Source organism: Thalassophryne amazonica, chromosome 9, assembly GCF_902500255.1.
Source record: "Thalassophryne amazonica chromosome 9, fThaAma1.1, whole genome shotgun sequence".
In the NCBI taxonomy this organism is placed as follows: domain Eukaryota; kingdom Metazoa; phylum Chordata; class Actinopteri; order Batrachoidiformes; family Batrachoididae; genus Thalassophryne; species Thalassophryne amazonica.
The window spans coordinates 74,023,686-74,029,685 of NC_047111.1; positions in this window are offsets into that span (position 1 = coordinate 74,023,686).

Here is a 6,000-nt window from a genome sequence, read left to right on the forward strand (position 1 = left end):
TTGTGTGACCGCATTTCTTAGTTTGACGTGTGCAGTGTCCTGATTATTCGTACAGTCTGACATACGGCAAACAATCTTGGGTCATTAAAAGTGCATAGATGTCAGCTGAAGATGAACTTACAAATAAAAATGGAACTATACCTTCAACTGCAGTGAAATCATGAATGTTACCCATGACAAGTAATTTTCTTGATTTATTGAGTTAGTTGTATATCAGTGAAGTACCCCTTTAAACAGACTGCTGTATTCAGGTGCAAACTGGCCATCAAGCAGTTTGAAAACGTTTGTGGGGCTTGTGGGTCACCACCACCAGCCAACACACACTGGTTTGTGTATAGATATTCAATAGTCCATCTGGGCTGCAGTGACACGCTGCTGGAACATGTAATAGCAGACGCTGAAGGCTGCCATTATGCTAGCTAGCATCAAGCACGAGTCATACCTGCTATCACAGAGAGAAAGAGGAAAGTGCTGCAAAAGAAGAAGTTCTGCTGGCTGGTGCCATAAAGTCTCACTTGTTCTATCCCACTTCTCATAATGACAAAGGGAACAGCAGTGGAGAGAGCTGTGACATGTCAACGTAAAATGAATTTAAGGCAAACCAGACCTTAATTCTATCTATCCACTGACTGTATCTTACAGGATACATGTCTTAGCCAAGAAATTTCATGTTTCAGGGTTTGTTTGTTTGTTTGTTTTTGGGCTCTGCCATCATATATAATGATTTCCCAGGTTTGACCAAGCATAAGGCTAGGTTTGGTGAAAATAGTTTGTGTGGACTGTAAACCTGCTAAATGTCTGGTTCCCAACATGAGGTCTGAGTTTGTCTTTTCTGAGGTTGTCAAAATTAGACATGGACATGCTACATAAAATCACAAAGCACATTTATAAGACAATCAAAATGAATAACACTTATCATGATAAGGGCTATGAAGGAGATTTTTGAGAATAACTTTGGCTGAACCAAAGAGAAAGGGAGGAACAGCAGCTATAATTAAATTTTCTAGTTCAACTGTACCTCAAGTAAAAAATTTGAAACTAGCTAATGTTCAGCCATCATTAAGGGCCCCTTCACACATAGTGTGAATTTGGTCGAAATGCGCATGAAGCAGGACCGTATGCAATACATGTAAAATCGTAGCTGCCTGAAACACCTCGTACACCTGTTGCTAGAACTATTTGCGCACACCAACGGCTGAAAGACAGAGTGTGCGCTGTGAGAGCCCATCGAACCCTCTCACGGCAGGTGTTGGCCAAATTTCAGGTGACATGCACGAACATCTAACACCGCTTGCATGGCACTTAGAAAATGTGTAGCCATTCACACTGTTAACACTACAACAGTCAGCAGACAATCACTGTCAAGCTGAATGTGAAAGTTGTCTAAGTGCCCCGCGAGTGTGGCTTTGCAAACAGGCACAGTGACACGTTGGTGTGTGCGCTGAACTGACAGGGGGCCTGTCCGCCCACAGGAGCAGCGGCGGAGATCTGTGGTTGTGGACGTCATGGCTGAGGAACACATACCGTGTTTGGACAGACATGAACTAACAACTGCCCACTGTGACACGTGTGTCTGCTTACTGTCATCACGTGGACATACATAAAAACATATATCGCTGTTGCAATGGGTTGCAGCGAGTGTGCGCACGCCGTGCACATTGACAGGCTACCCCAGGTGATCTGGACCATCAGATCATAACACGCAGCGGGCGATCTGAATGTCACGTCACCCACGTGAGCTCTGTTCCACATGACACAGTGTCTGTCCTGTGGCACGCCATCCACAAGATACGTGTGTCAGGCAGGACACGCGTGCGGGGCCGGCTTGACACACCACCAGCAGATGTGGACATAATAAGAGCACCCTGCTTCTCATTAATGTAATTTCATGACTGTACGTCTGTGACCATGGGTCATCTACAGAGGAACAGACGGATCATACTTGTATTACCCGCTTGATAAGAGGGATTCAATAAAATGCGGTGTTTTTATATAGTGTGCCAAGTGGTTAATGCGCTTGGTTTCAATTCAGAAGGCTCCAGGTTCAAATCCCACCCCTGCCACATTTCTCCATGTAATGTGGAGTTGCATCAGGAAGGGCATACGGTGTAAAACTTGTGCCAATTCAACATGCAGATCCACCTTGGATTTGCTGTGGTGACCCCGAGTGCAAACAAGGGAGCAGCCGAAGGGACTTACTTTAATACATCCATGTCCTTCCTGATATCAGGCAGCTTCCTGCTCCTTTCACAGGACAGTGATGGTAGCTCAGTGGTAAAGTTTCTGACTGGCAATCAGAGGTTTTGGAAATTGCACATTCGAATCCCGTGGGTGGCATGTATTTTTTATTTTTTTATTTTCACAGCAGGTGCGCGATGTGGTTACACATCATGCACAAACCACTGCAGCGGCATCGTGTACGCCTGCCCGTCAGCTCAGTGTTTTTGTGGTTTGCTCATATGAGCTGTTCCGCTGTGAGTCTCCCTGAGTTGTACTTGTTCCTACTGTGTGTGAAGGGAAATGGTATGTTGCACTTTATGAGTGTCTGAAATCTGATTACAGGTTTCTTACAGGTATGAGTATGTGAAATATATTGTAATAAAAATACATTGTAATATTTATAGTTGAAGGTAAGAATATTTTTATCCCCCCAACACACACACACACCACCACCACCACCACCACCATCATCTCAACCAGGCTGTTGCTTATTCAGTCTTAATTGGGGGAACTTCTTAAATACCACCCACCACCCCACAACTCCCATAATTTGAACCATGGATGCAAGTAGGGAGGATCCAAGGACAAAATTTTGATAACCACTGTGCAGAGATGTGTTATGATCCCAATCTCTGTCCTTGTCCTCTTCCTCCCTCTGGTATCCCTGTGGTGTGTTCTCACTTATGGATCTATTTTATAAGCATTTCCAGCTTTGGTTAATTCATAGTGTTCTCTGTTCTGGTGAATATTTCTGTCTGATTAATGTCGGTTTCTTATGTCCACCAAGGACGTAATAAAATCATTGGCGTTTATTTGATTGTCTGTCTTTTATCAGGATTACGTCAAAACTACTGATTTTGACAAATTTTCCCAACAGATAGATATTAGGGCATGAAAGATGCCGTTAAATTTTGGAGGTGATCCAGATCCGGATTCTGGATCAAGATTTCACTTTATATGGGCTTTGAAGGATTACGTCAAAATTACTTCATGGATTCTCACCAAATTTGCACCACAGATAGATATTAGGACATGGAGGACTCCATTCAATTTTGGAGGTGATCCGGATCCAGATTCTGGATAAAGATTTCACTTTATATAGGCTTTTAAGGATTATGTCAAAACTACTTTACTGATTCTCACCAAATTTGCACCACAGATATTAGGCCATGGAAGACTCCACTGAATTTTGGAGATGGTCCGGATCTGTATTCTGGATCAGGATTTCACTTTGTTGACTTTTAAGAATTACGACAAAACTACTTCACAGTTACGACATCACGTTGTAAGATCCAAGATCAGGAAGATACTATTTTGTTTCAGCTTGTGAATTAAATATCACATTGCAACATCTTGATCAGTCAGACCATTCTAGATCAGTATGCAATTATTGCATTGTGTTGTGGAATCCAGATCCACGTAAATTCCGGGTCACGATGTGAATCACATATCTATTATTTTGAGTCCTTGTCAACCCTTGGCAGATGTCAGAAACCTCGGATTGCTCTTGTTTTCTATTTTTTGTTTTCTAAATATCTAGCATTGGTTTATTTCATGACAAGTAAATTAATCTGTGGTTTGTGATACTGTCACGAAAGTGTCACATTTTCATGACAGGAGCTCAAAATGCATGGTGACAGGGGGGTCTGATGGGGGGGGGGGAGTTATGATTAGGGTTAGGGGAAGGGAGAGGGTTGGGTTATGGTTATGGTAGGGTTAGAAATAGTAAAATAAAAAAATGTGTCACAAAAATGTGACTCATTTGACTCGAGAGCACAAAAAAGCATGAGACTGGGGTGCATTTTCCTTGATTACCCCTTAGTCTAGTTAAACCTGTTTCTGTGTCTGTTGCTGAAGCATCCGTTGTTTGTTTCTCCTTATTTCCTAGTGTTTTATGATTGCTGTGTTTGACATCCAGTTGCTGATCTCTATGCTGCTTTTTGGAGTTCCTGAGCTTAGCTTGCTGATTATTGGACTTTTGCTTGATATGATTAATCTCTATGTTTGACATTCTGCTTGTTCAACGTTACACTCATCTGCCTGCTTTCTCACGGACACCTCTGCCATTTGGTGGATCTCCTGTGTATAACCTTGGACTGAACTTGGTCTTGATTAAAGAACTTTGTTTGACTACATCCTGACTGTTCTCAGCATTGGGATCATATCTGAACTTAAACCTCAATCATAATGTCCATAGTAAAAGTAATAAGGCAAAATAATTTCTCACATTTTGTGATCTAAAGGGCAATTAATTCTACTGTGTCATGGAACGAAATAATTTTATGGAACCAAATAATTTAACCATCATTAATGTGTGTCTGAGGCAGGAAGACGCTCCCTGTGACAGCACTGTAATACTGCTTAGTGAAGCCACATATTAAACTGACTCATTACTCACCAGCTGTCACAAAATATGAGGTGACAACAAATAAAAAAAAAAACCTAAATTAATGCTGAGGCCTATTAGAAAATCAGGTGACCCTGTTTCTCTGTCTCTACCATTTTGTTCTTTGAATGTGACATTTGTTTGAGTATTAATATGTACAGCACTGTGAATTTGAAGGCTTTCTGCATGTGTCATTTTTTCCTTCAGTCTGACTAAATGCCACAGTGAGCCCAAAATGATACAAACAAGCAGCATGTCTTTGACATTCATTCTTACTCTCTTTGCTTCTTTCTCCTCACACCCCCACCCCACCCCCAAGCTGTCTTCTCTTTTCAACCCTCATCATCACCAACATGCAACACCTCATCTCCACCCCGCCACCTCCCGTGCCCAATTTTCCATCAACTTTCATGTCCCTGAACAAGAATGAGATTAATTCAGTCCATTTGTGTTCAGGAGTAGCTGGTTGCGCTGCTTTAGGTTCCCTACCAGCAGTTGGCGACAGTGAAATAAAAGGGGTTTTTTTTCCTGGAGAGGAAGCAGCTTCTCATCACCCATCTTCTCACACGATGGAGTGTCTCTGGTGCGCTGTCACTCTAGTGAGTGCCATTAGTCACTCATGTATTCATGTGCACATGCATCTTTTGAAAAAAGCATTTCATTTGGGGGATCATTTTAACTTAAGTGGCTTATGCAAGTTTCAGGACTGGAAACATTCAGGTGTGGAAAAAACCACCGGGTACGTATTATAATTTTCACAGCGTTGCCATGGCAACTGTATCAATGAGAGACATTGATTCTTAACATTCCCCACCACTGACTGAGTTGGAAACTTTATAATGTTCAGAGAGCAATTAAACTATTTGCAAATGAGCGCAAATAGTTTCTGTCTATTCGGAAAGAATGTAAAACAGAAACTGGTTACACAACATACTTTTCGTGCACTATTTGCATACAGGGGTTATTTCAACGCACCAATAATCAAACTGCATCAACACACAACTGAACCACTATCAGTTTTGTTTATGCTAAAATAATTCATTATTCTATCGCAATTGGTCAAAATCCAAGTGCCTGAAATAGAAGGGTGTTCAGCACTGGCCCACACTTTTGAACAGTTTACCTGGTAGGGACTGGTAGTACCAGCAACAAACACCACACTCTCGCTCTTCACACAAGTGTGACTGATATAGGGTAATGAGATAGATAGATAGATAGATAGATAGATAGATAGATAGATAGATAGATAGATAGATAGATAGATAGATAGATAGATAGATAGATAGGTAGGTAGGTAGGTAGGTAGGTAGGTAGGTAGGTAGGTAGGTAGGTAGGTAGGTAGGTAGGTAGGTAGGTAGGTAGGTAGGTAGGTAGGTAGGTAGGTAGATAGATAG